The sequence below is a fragment of the Rhineura floridana genome, chromosome 2 (genome assembly GCF_030035675.1).
Source record: "Rhineura floridana isolate rRhiFlo1 chromosome 2, rRhiFlo1.hap2, whole genome shotgun sequence".
Classification (NCBI taxonomy): Eukaryota; Metazoa; Chordata; class Lepidosauria; order Squamata; family Rhineuridae; genus Rhineura; species Rhineura floridana.
Window position 1 is genome coordinate 225,400,823 of NC_084481.1, and position 13,205 is coordinate 225,414,027.

General features: G+C 45.3%; 1 pseudogene; it reads right to left on the bottom strand.

Moving 5' to 3' along the window:
• Positions 1 to 12,277: 12,277 nt before the first annotated feature.
• LOC133378525 (5S ribosomal RNA) lies at positions 12,278 to 12,396 on the bottom strand (annotated as a pseudogene).
• Positions 12,397 to 13,205: the final 809 nt, after the last annotated feature.

Consider the following 13,205-nt stretch of genomic DNA (forward strand, 5'->3'; position numbering starts at 1 on the left):
TCCCTTAGACGTCTTGATTTTGACCAGTCTTTTTGTTTCTGCTGCGGATTTTGAAGTTAACCTATGCCTAATATAGGCGACTAGAACACTTTACATACCTGATAAGATTTTACAGTTGCAAAAAATCCTGTCAAAGCAGCAGTGCAAATTTTATATCTGAAGGTGTAAAATAAAATAAAATAAAATAGGGAATTAGGAAGAAGTGTTATTCCCCATCTCTTTTGCTTTGGTGAATGTCAGCTGGTTACTTGGATCATGTTTTGATCACTTGGGTCATGTTAGGCTATCTACTAGTACTATGTATACAATACCCCCTCTGTTTATGCTCTCTTACCTCTAGTTTCAAAAGGTACTTAAAGTTCATGGGTCATTTCCCATTTCCCCAAAGGAACAACATGCCTATCACATACCCTGCGCCTCACAGATGTTTGCAGTAGCCTTCGTATTGCGCTGGAGGACACATTTCAGGCCATTTCCCCCATAGTCATGTAATTGTTATGTGCCTTCAGGTCGATTACGACTTATGGCGACCCTATGAATCAGTGACCTCCAAGAGCACCTGTCATGAACCACGCTGTTCAGATCCTGTTAGTTCAGGTCTGTGGCTTCCTTTATGGAATCAAGATCTGTGTCTGAAAATATATGAAAATTCAGTCTGAGAACCAGCATTTCTCAAGCCTTTCTCTGAGTAAAGAACGAAGTACAGCAGGAGACTACAGCCAGTTCCAAAGTCAACTAGTGATCTTCCACGGTTGCTTCCTTCACTGCATTCTTCATTCGTACCAATATGGAGGAGTCTTGCTCACGGGGCGGGAACATGTTGCAGAATGACCTAAGTAGGTGAGGATGTTTCCTACTGCTCTCAAAACAGCCTTGCCTAGCAGTGCAGTTGTCACCTCCCAAACCTTGCCTTTTTCTCCTGCAGTGCTGGATGGGGAGATTTAATTTTTTTGTATATCGCTTTTCTTTCCCTCTCTCCAAAAAACTACCTCAGAGAGCTTTGCATCAAAACAAAGCATATCTATAGAAATCAATGAGATGGGATCCTCTATCGAGCAGCTCTTTGAACACCTTCCCTCTTTATTCCCCTCCTGGACTGAGCGACAGACAAGCCGTCCCCACAGAGACCTTGTCCTTGTGTTCCTTGGTGGCTTTCACAGCATGCAGCAGTGTGTCCCCTCCCTCACCTGTGGCTGCTGTATTGAAAGGCATCGGAGAGAAGGCTTCACTTACCCAGCTATTAACACCTGCAAGGGGCATATCACACAGGGTTATTGAGCAGTACCTTAGGCCTGTCCAGCATTCCTCCCACTGTCCCCTGAGCTGGACTTCTGAATCTGGAGATAGTTACTAAACTGCAGTTCCAATGTGGATCTGATAGCACTGTCTCCTCCACACTCTCAAGCTTATTGAAGGGACAACCTCCAGGCATTCCTGAGGGGGTGAAATCTTGATGCTGGAAAGGTTATAAAAGCATCAGGTCTGCAAGAAGCCAAGCTGTGGGTACGCTGGTCATAGTGGAAGCAAAGCCAGAGGGTGGTTCCCATTCTTAAGTCGACATGCTTCCTTTCCTCCCACATTTTCCAATCCAGTTAATTAAGAATTTCCAGGGATGCCTGCCCAAGAACTGTGGTTCCTCCATCTCCCTATAGGAGTGCATAGATGCTTTGTGGAATAGACGGGGGGTTTTCATCTGAGGCGTTCCAGCCAGATGAAGTGCAACTATCAAAGGAGGGAATTTGTGCAAGAGAAAGGACAGGACTGTCTCTTTCTTGAGCTCCTCCCCATTGCCATTTGTTTCTGGATCTTTCAGGATCCCAGGATGATCTTGAAAAGGTGATCTTGCAGTTGCCTTCCCTCAGGTGCCCCCAAGGCCCTCTAATTGAAAAAATGTCAAGAGTGGGCCACACCTACAGATGGCAAAACAGTGCATGATCTGGCTTCTGTGCCTTGCCACTGGAGGTCATGAATAGGTTCAAAACTCCATCCTTGACGCCTCAGGGATAGACTGCATTGTTTTGTTGATTGATTGATTGATTGATTGATTGACTGACTGATTTGTATCCCGCCCTTCCTCTCAGCAGGAGCACAGGGCAGCAAACAAAAGCACTAAAACACTTTAAAACATCATAAAAACAAACTGCATCCTCCTGGTTCAGAAGGAGGCAAGATGCCACAGCTAGCATGGCACATCTGCTTAAACTAGACCATTTGGCCCTGGCCTTAGAAGACGTTTTCAACCTGGAACTGTTCGATATGGTATTGATGTTGTCTTCAGCAGCCAAGAACTAGGGGATGTCTGCTGGATACAGAGGGATATTTGTTATTTATTTATTTAAAATATTTCTATCCCGCCCCTCAACTCCACAATAGGGCACTCAGGGTGGCTACAATAAAATTGCACACATACATAATAAAATACACAAGGAAAACACAAACATTACAGTAAATTAAAATGCATAAAATACAATTAGAATACATAAAATGCATTATGCATAACACACACACATGTATATACAGAGAGCTTTGGCTATGGGGCGGTATATAAATGTAATAAATAAATATGTGCATACACATATGAGGGAGGGAGAATAAAAACTTAAAAGATTAAAATATAAAAAACGTTAAAACAGTGTCGGCTGACCCGTTAGTCCCAACCAAAGGCTCTCCAGAACAAAATAGTTTTTACAAGTTTCTGGAAGAACATCAGGGAGGGAGCAAAGCGGGCTTCTTGGGGCAGGGAATTCCAAAGTCTGGGAGCCACAATTGAAAAGGCTCTCTCCCATGTGCCTGTCAATCTAACTTCTTTCTTTCCAGGCATGCAGAGGAGACCAGAGGCAGATAATCTTAAATCCAGGGTAGGAACATATGGACATAAGTGGTCCCTTAAGTACACTGATCCAAGGCCATTTAGGGCTTGAAATGTCAAAACCAGCACTTTGTATTGGGCTCGGAAACAAATTGGGAGACAGTGGAGTCAATAAAGCAGAGGGATGATATGTCCCCTGCGCCGTGCTCCAGTTAACATTCTGGCTGCTGCATTTTGGACCAACTGTAGTTTCTGAATTGTTTTCAAAGGCAGCCCCACATAGAGTGCGTTACAGTAATCAAGCCTCGATGTCGCCAATGCATGTGTCGCTGTGGCCAAGTCAGCTGCTTCCAGGAACGGATGAAGCTGGTAGACCATTTTGAGATGGCCAAAAGCACCCCTGCCTTCCGCAGCCACCTGATATTCTAGCAGCAGGGCAGGATCCAGAAGAACTCCCAAACTGCGGACCTACTCTTTCAAGGGGAATGCAACCCCATACAGAACAGGTTGCAACCTTATCCCTGGTGCAGTTTTCCCCTTGGCCAACAACACTTCCAGCCAAATTGCCTTCATGTACTCTTTGTGGGCTTTCCGAAAAAAGCATCAGTTTGGCCACGGGGGGGGGGACAGGATGCTGGACCAGGTGGACCATTGATCTGATTGAGAAGACCTGCCTTGCATTCTTCCATCGTACAAACCACCCACCGATAGGACATAAAACACTGTTTTGAAAATCTTTTGTTTTAAGGTGAAATGAAGAGCGTCAATCCAAAGAGAATGGAAGTCTACTCTGTTGAGAGGTCCTGCACAATGCTCTGGACCACAATTGCTGCTACTGATAGCATCTTTAGCCACAAAAGGAGAAAATCCCTTGTCCCATCATTCATATGTCTGTTGGTTCCGGAAAAGGACTTTTCTCCTTCATTCACCTACAGTTCGTATCTTTCAAGCTTTGGACTTAAACGTGGCTTACTACATTCTCCTCCGGGGAGGGCGGGTGGGATATAAATTTAATAATATACTTCAATGATAGGCGGGCATGTGAGTTTAACACTGGCATAAAAACAAAAGCCCTGTTGGATCAGAGCAAAGGCAACTGGTATTCAGATGCATGCTGTCTCCAGTCCTGGCGTTAGTACACAACCCTCATGGCTGGTACCCATTGACAGCCTTATCCTCCATGAATTCGTTGAATCCTCTTTTAAAGCTGGTGGCGGTCACCACATCTTACGGTAGTGAAAGAGTGGTGCGTAAAGGAGTTCTGCTAACCATTCTCTTGCAAAAGGGAACTTATTTGATGATTCCTTAACCAGTTAATAGAAGTACCCCTAAACTTGTCCATTGCGATTCTAATAAAGGGATGAAAAAATGAAATGGACTGCCTTCAAGTTGGTCCCAACTTACGGCGACCCCGTGAAGAGGGTTTTCATAGTAAGCAGTATTCAGAGGGGCTTTACCATTGCCTTCCTCTGAAGCTGAGAGGCAGTGACTGGCCCAAGGTCACCCAGCAAGCTTCATGGCTGTGTGGGGATTCAAACCCTGGTCTCCCAGGTTGTAGCCCAACACCTTAACCACTACACCACACTGGCTCTCTAATAAAGGGATAGATTGATTAAAAAAAAAAATCCCACAAGCAGGGCAGTCCCACTTCATACATTATGGTACTCAAAAGTGCACACCAAGCACTTGAAATGACAGATGAAAAGGGAGAGGGATAACTGGAGGAAGAAAGGGATCTTGTCCCATTTATGCCAAACAGTTAGGGAACACCAGAGGAAGGGGTTTGCCGCTTTCCTCCATGTTTTTGGAGCGGATGGGAGAAAAGGGAGTGCCCTTAAAGGAGCTAATCCATTGTCTCCAACCCAGGGTTGATTTATCCATTAGGCTTAGTAGGCTGAAGCCTAGGGGCCTGGAGCTCTTGGGGGCCCACAATCCGCAGAAGCAGGATAGGAGCCGTGGATCACGGGACTAGCGCTTCCGAACTGCACACCATCTCCCCGCTTCACTTACCTTTTTCTCCACTGTTTTTTGCGGTTTGCCATCAATCAAGATGGCGGCTGAGGTTTCCCTAAGGGGCTGAAGCCTCTGCTGCCATCTTGGTTGGTGGTGTGCATTTGTGCTACACGCGTGCATTGCTGCCATCAACCAAGATGGCGGCAGAGGCTTCAGCCCCTTAGGGAAACCTCGGCCGCCATCTTGATTGATGGCAAACCTGCTTGTGCAGTGCGCGCAGCCGCAAAAAAAGTGGAAAGGTAGGTGAAGCGGGGGGGAATGGGATGGGACGGGATGGCAGGCAGCTCAGAATCAGCCTAGGGGCCCTCCTCAGCTTAATCTGGCCCTGCTCCAATCCTACCCAGGTTTTTAGTCTGACCCTGAGAGACCAGAGGAAGATTCTGCCTTAATGTCATGAGCTCCATGGAGAGTTCCTGGAGTGATCAGGAGGAGGTAGGCTGGGATCCTGGGGAGGGGCTCAATGGGCTGCAGCAGGAGGGGGCTGAAACAGGAGAAGGTTTCAGCACTTTAGATGGTGACAGCTCCTCCCTTTCAGTTCCAGCTACAGTAGGGCCCTGCTTATATGGCAGGTTAGGGACCAGGCCCCCGCCGTAAAGCGGAACCCCATTGATTATAATGCGGCGCGTTGCGTGAAAATGACACGAAAATGCCACAAAATCACAAAAATGGCTTTAAAATGAGGAATTTCCCACTGCCGCATTAGCTGAACGCCAGAATGCGCAGCACTGGCAAGCAGGGCCCTACTGTACAACTAAAGAAATGCCTGACAATGAGCCGGCCCCTGTTCCTCCTTTCAGTCCTCCCTTGTCGCCTGAGCTGCCGCTTGCACCTCCTCTCATGCAGGAGTAATCGGAGGCTCAACCAGCGGCGGTGTCTGAGGAGTATCTGAGGGAAGCACCGTCTTCTCCATCCCCAAGCATGTGCTGACAGATGTGCAGGCGCTCTCAGACAGCACCAGCTTTTCAATCTGTTTGTAGGAGTGGTCGCTTGCTTTCCCCATGCAAATAGAGAGACCCCCTCCCCGAGCCTACTTAAAGACTCTCAAGGGGCACATCTAATTGCTGCGACAATGTCTTAGCTGGAGTAGTCATGCCGAATTATGCCTGTGTAGAGAAAAAGAGTGTTGTATGATCTGTAAGCTCATCTGTGAAACTCTCCAAGCTGAGATTCCACATGAAGTATAATGGAGAAAAACACACCAGTGAGCCCAAGTCTGAATCCAACGGGGTTGGTCAGGACACTTAATTGCCCTCCAATGTCTCCAAATCTGCTCCAGAGGGTTGGGGGAACAGATTTAGGAGGTACAAGGGGGGAGGGGGGAGAACATTCTTATTTATTTTATTTGTTAAATTTATTTGTTAAATTTTTATACCCCCCCACTAGCATAGCTCTCTGGGTGGTGTACAACAAGAATACAAATATGTAACAATAAAATGCCATAATATAATACAACAAAAACATAAATAAAAATAATAAATCAGAATCAATTACAGCAAACTTAAGAACTAAATTAAAATTAGATTAAAATGCCTTGGAAAAGAGGAAGGTTTTAACTTGGCGCCGAAAAGATAGCAATGTCGGCGCCAAGCGCACCTCATCGGGGAGACTATTCCACAGTTTGGGGGCCACCACCGAGAAGGCCCTAGTTCTTGTTGCACAAGAAAAAAAATCCTTGTGCTGATGGAATGCTCGACTTGGGTGCAAGACTGAATGCAACCCAATGGGTATCATTGCAAGGGAGCAGATTATGGCTAGGGGAACTTCTTAACGGGAAAAGGAGTTCTGCAGCCCTGAAACAGACTGCCTTGGAAGGCAGTGAGTTCTCCTTTGCTGGAGATGTTTAAGCAGAGGACAGCTGTCTGTACTTCAGGAGTGGAGAACCTTTGGCTCACCAGATGTTGCTGAACTACAACTCTCATCAGCCCTGGTAAGGATGGCTAATGAATAGGGATGATGGAAGTTGTAGTTCAGCAGCATCTGGAAGTTCTGCACGCATGCTGTAGTTGCAAGATTCCCGCAGTGACTAGATCAGGGATAGCCAATGTGGTGCCCTCCATGTGTTGTGAGCCACAGCTGCCATCATCCCTGACTGTTAGCCATGTTGGCTGGGGGTGGTGGAAATTCTAGCGCACAGGAGACCAAATTGGCTACCCCTGGACTTGATGACCTGTTGAGATCATCAGAACTTAACTGATATTATTTTAATATTATGTTGATATTAATAGGACTTCTTCATATATATATAAATTTTCTTGCCCACTACATGAATAGCGTGGTATAGTGGTTGGAGTATCGGACTAGGATCTGGGACACCAGGGTTTGAATCCCCACTCAGCCATGAAGCTGATTTGGTGATCTTGGGGCTGCTCACTGCCTCTCACCCTAACCTACCTCAAAGGGTTGTTGTGGGGATTAAATGAGGAGGGGGAGAACCATGTTTGTACACCATCTTGTGATCATTGGAGAAAGATTGGATATAAATGCAATTAACAACAATAACGTTTGGGTCAAAAAACACTTCAGCTTATGGATAAGGTTGCATTTTATGGTTTTTCCAGGAGAGGGCAGCAGAAGCCCAGTTTCTCTCTGGAGAAATGCTGCGAGAACCCTAACAGTTTTTAAATAGACAACGTTTTCAAATAGGCAGTGTTAGCTGTCTGTTGGTGGGTAGGAAGCAGCCAGCATGACTTCCTTTGCTTTTTGTTAGGAAAAGTAAGTATTTTAAGAACAAGAAGAGCCCTGCAGGATCAAGCCAAAGGCCTATCTAGTCTAGCATCCTGTTCTCACAATGGCTAACCGGATGCCCGTGGGAACCTTGCAAGCAGGACCTGAGCACAACAGCATTCTCCCTACTTGTGATTCCCAGCAACTGGTATTCAGAAGCAGTGGCAGCTGGTAATATTTTGACTTGGTAGGGCTGCAATTTTTAACCCTGCTGTTTTCATCACAATAAGACTGGTACAACACTTAGGAAAGTGTGCCACTGCACATGCACAGAATGCCACTGTCTCCTCACTTAAAATATATCAGTTCTTTGCACATCTGTGGACAGTGGAAGAGCTTTCATGTGACAGGGCCAAGTATGATTCTCAGACACGATTGACCCCCACACCTGTTATTTAGGAATTCAGCCATACCACGGCATGTTTTTGAATTTGTGTGTTGATTACATCTGCACATCCATTGCCAACACACACACACACACACACACACACACACACACACACACACACTCTTGAAATGTGAGGAACGCTTGCTTCCTGTTGCATGCAGTTTTTCTCCAGAACGGTGTAAAAGCTGGAATGGAATAGAACTGGCAGGAAGGGGCCCTTGAAAAAAATCATGCCAAAAACAGTGGGCTGTGTTAGAGACATGCGAGAGCAATAATTAAAAATCAAGACCTTTCTAATAATATATTTTATTAACCCTTTAATAACCAAAATGCCACCTGGAACAGTCTTCCCCATAATGGCAAGGAGACGTATTGTTTGCATTTCCATGTAAATGACAACTATTTCTAAATTTGCATTTGTACCTATCAATCACCACAAGCAATCTCTTTGGTCTCCCTCCCCCTATGCAGCCACCCCTGGGGGTGGGGGTGTTCTGTGAACTGTTGTGGAAGAGCTATTGGAAGGCTCTGCACAAGAGGGACCATGTAGCAAGCGTGCAGCTTGGGACCTTGAGTCGCAGAGGCTTGTTGATTATTTATTTCATTAATTCATACTTTACCTTTCAGGGCCAGAAATCTCCATGACAGTTCCTTGCCAAATCTCAAAAACAGAAAAAAGGAGAGAGAGAGAGAAAGAGAGAGATTAATCCCGAGTGAATGTGACCCACAACAGACAAAAGTTTGCCCAAATCTAGAATGTCAGATTTGGTCTGGGGAAATCCTCAGTCTCATTCCCACTTGGCCATGAAGGTTACTGTCCTTGGGCAAGTCACTCTCTGTCCGCCTAGCCTACCTCACAGGGTTGCTATGGGGATAAAATGGGGGTGAGTTGGGGAGAACCAGGCATGTCAACTCCTTGGGGGAAAGGGAGTCTATAAATGAAATGAAATGAGAGAGGGGTGCAGGGTTAGTTGGGGCGTGGAAGTTTCAGCACCTTGGGCAGTTCCTTGAAAGTTCAGATGAAAACCTGGAGCAGATTCCACTGTCTCTCTGAAATGGAGCCACCAGCCACCACTTTGGTTTGGGAACAATTTGAAGAGGGTAGGAGAAACAGCCAGAGAGATGCAGAGCTTGGAAAAGTTACTTTTTAAAACTACAACACCCATCAGTCCCGGCCAGCATGGCCACTGGATTGGGCTGATGGGAGTTGTAGTTCAAAAAAGTAACTTTTCCAAGCTCTGGATTAGGGAAAATGGAGGGGAGAACCACAAGTTATGGCCAGCCCTTTCTTTGCTAGCTGAGCATTCTACCCTCCCTCCCAACTTGGAGCAATCGCCCCCAGCTCTGGCCTGATAGAACAGTCTCCACTTTTCTGCAATCTGGCTCTGTGGTCTATGGTAGATTTCAGATGGGAGCCATCATGTGTGTTCTCCATATTTTCCTATTTCTGTGCTTTGGTTGCAGGAAGGATCCTGTTTTGATCCCTAGCAGGGACTCCTGTTTCTAGATTCTAGTTTTAGAAGCTGCTCAGTTGTAGAAAATGCGTGGAAGGCCATTTTGGCAAGTAAGTGATATATATATTTAAGGTGTTTTAAAAACTTTTTTTGGAAAGATGTTTTTAAAGATGATTTCCTTTAACATATTTTAAAGGCTGTTTTTATAATGTTTTAGAGTGTTTTTAGTGTTTTTGTTTGCCGCCCTGAGCTCCTACTGGGAGGAAGGGTGGGGTATATATTTAATATTGGTATTAATAGTAGTAGTAATGGTCGTAGTAACAATCAGAGTTTTATTCCAGGCATAGAGAAGCTGTGGTCCTCCCAGGCACTGTTGGACTACAGTTCCCATCATCACTAACCATTGGCCATGCTGGCTGGAGCTGATGGGAGTTGTGGTCCAACAACATCTGGAGGCCACAGGTTCCCCTGCCCCGCCATAGAGAATACATTCTTCGGTGCATCCTGCTTTCTGAGAATTATCATTCCTGGAGGAAATGCTAACAGACTGTGCTAATCAGTTATTAGTGCACAGATTATTGCACGGACACTAAGAAGATACTATGCTTTCATATTTTTTTGCACACGTCTATCCTTAGACAATAATTGATTCACACATCGTCTGCAATTGCACAGTAGATTCCAAGTGTCGGTGATCATTGAACGAAACACTCTTCTCAGCACGACAAAGGAAACACTTTCCCTTTTTAAATTCAGTTAACACACACTGAATGCTTCTCTTATATATATATATATAATTATGCACCATTAAACAGCATTCAACTTTGTCAGGACCCGTCCGGATCACTTTGGTGTTCTGTAAACCTAGCAGAACCAAGCATGTTCAGGATGGCCAAATAATCCCCAGCAACCCAATATAGGGAAGATGAGTTTTAGCAGGGACTGAGTGATGCCTTTTCCCAAAGATGATGCAGATGGGATCAAGAACTTCTGTGAGTTTCACTCTTTGCTAATGTTGTGCATTTGTTTGCCTCTTCTCATCTTGTGTCAGCCCAGGAGACTTTTATGCAGTGGCAGCTGGTGCCTACTGGGACTGGAGGACCAGAAGGCAGGAAGGCCAACATAAAGTGGAACCGGAGCTAATGGCAGGCAGAGCCAAATAATGCCAGGTATGCCCCCATCCTCCTCCCTGCTGAGTCTACAGTGACAATATAATCAGTGTCTTTAAAAACATCAGCCCTGCTGGATGAGGCCAGTGGCTCATCTAGTCCAGCATGCAGTTCTTACAGTTGCCAACCAGATGTCCCAGTGGGAAGCCCACAAACAGGATCTGAGTGGCAACAGCGCTCTCCCCACCTGTGATTCTTGGCAATTGGTATGCAGGGGCTTCCTGCCTCTGACAGGGGAGGTAGAACACTGGTTAGTAGCCATTGAGTTCCTTCTCCTCCATGAATTTGTCTAAAGCTGTTTTAGAGCCATCCAAGCTGGTGGCCATCACTGCCTCTTGTGGGGGCAAATTCAACGATGCGCTGTGCGAAGCAGTACTTTCTTTCCTCTTTGCTGAACGTTCACCTTCAATGGATGTCCACGAGTTCTAGTGTTATGAGAGAGGGAGGAAAGCTTTTCTCCATCCACTTTCTCTACACCGCGCATAGTTTTATACACTTCTATCATGTCTCCTCTTGCTCACCTTTTCTCTAAACTAAAAAGCCTCAAATGCTGCAGCCTTTCTTCATAGAGGAGTCGCTCCATCCCCATGATCGTTTTGGTGGCCCTTTTCTGAACATTTTCCAATTCTGCAACACCGTTTTTGAGGTGAGGCAACCATAACTGTACACAGTATTCCACATGCAGTCGCACCATAGATTTGTATATTGGCTTTATGATATTGGCAGTTTTAGTTTCAAGTCCTTTCCTAATGATCCCTAGCATGGAATTTGCCTTTTCCTTCCAACTCCTCATGGCCTTTCCCCCTTCCTGAAGCAGACACCTCCCTCTGTCAAATGATAGGGCCAGCATCAACTGTGCAGTCTTAGAATTATTGCCCCATCCTAGCTATGAAATAAACTTTTCAGGATTGTCTAAAAAGAATGATCCCTTGAAAGCATGCGAGGAGGGTGGGCGGATGGAGAGCTGACTTTAAAATACAATGAAGAGCTTTTCTTTCTCTGTAACTAACCTCCTCCAGGCTCACCCACACCCTGCATAAGTTTTCCGATCATGATGCAACTGACTGGATTTCTTGCCCTAGTAACTAATTGAGATCTGATGCAAAGGGACAACATGAATCCCTTTCAATAGCTTACTTATGAACTTCTGTTTTCCCTGACAATTAAGCCAAACATAACACCTTTTGCCATCTGTTCACAATAGCAGCTTGAATGCTGTTTCAGTAAGTTAGGAGGTACATCTTCTGCACACGTCACGGCCAAGTGTTTTGAGCTGAGTTGCCATCTCACAAAATTTTCCTGCAGACACAAAAAGGATGGTTGAAGTCACCCAGCAAACTGGCATATCATCACAGCTACAGCCGGCTCTGACCAGAGCAATATATAGGCCACAATTCTGTGCAAGTGCTCTGGGGTGCAGAATTAGCTTTCTGAGAATCTTGGCTTTCTTTCTTTCCTAAAAAGCAGGTTTCTAGCCCTTATGGTTGTTAACTGTGCTTGGAAGTGTGTAATTCATGCTTACTGAAATCTTGGAAATCAGAAAGATGGATGAATATGATTTCAAGTGATGGAGGGGAGGAACATAAGTCACTGGTGGTTGTTGGTATATGCCTTCAAGTCGATTATGACTTATGGCGACCCTATAAATCTTTTTTGGATATATTCATAGGGTTTTCATGGTAAGAGGGCTTCAGAGGTGGTTTACCATTGCCTTCCTCTAAGCCAACGGCACCTGGTATTCGCAGGCGGTCTCCCATCCAAGTACCAACCAGGCCTGACCTTGCTTAGCTTCCGAGATCAGACGAGATTGGGCTTGTTCAGGGCAGTATGGCCATAAGGCAGTGGTAGAGCACATTTATTGAATGTAGGGAAAGACACCTCCTCTTTGGATGCACACCTTAACGTGGTGAGGGGGTTTGAGTGTGTTGAAGAAGCTGAGAGCAAAGCCGTCAGGAGACTAGACCAAGAGGCTAGACTCCTAGCAGGGGCACCCAAGGCGGAATGGTCAAAGCTGAAACACCAGACTAAGATGCATCCAAACTCAGAGGAAGGCAATGGTAAACCACCTCTGAATATCTCTTACCATGAAAACTCTATGAACAGAGTATCCAAAATGCAACACGAGATAGGAAAGCACAAAAGCAGAACTACAACTGAACGACAAAAAGACTAAAGTAATGACAACAGAAGATTTATACAACTTTACAGTTGACAATGAGGGCATTGAACTTGTCAAGGATTATCAATACCTTGGCACAGTCATTAACCAAAATGGAGACAATAGTCAAGAAATCAGAAGAAGGCTAGGACTGGGGAGGGCAGCTGTGAGAGAACTAGAAAAGGTCCTCAAATGTAAAGACGTATCACTGAACACTAAAGCCAGGATCATTCAGACCATGGTATTCCTGATCTCTATGTATGGATGTGAAAGTTGGACAGTGAAAAAAGCGGATAAGAGAAAAATCAACTCATTTGAAATGTGGTGCTGGAGGAGAGCTTGGGTGTTAGAACAATTGGGTGTTAGAATAATTGGGTGTTAGAACAAATTAAACCAGAACTATCACTAGAAGCTAAAATGATGAAACTGAGGTTATCATACTTTGGACACATCATGAGAAGACATGATTCACTAGAAAAGACAATAATGC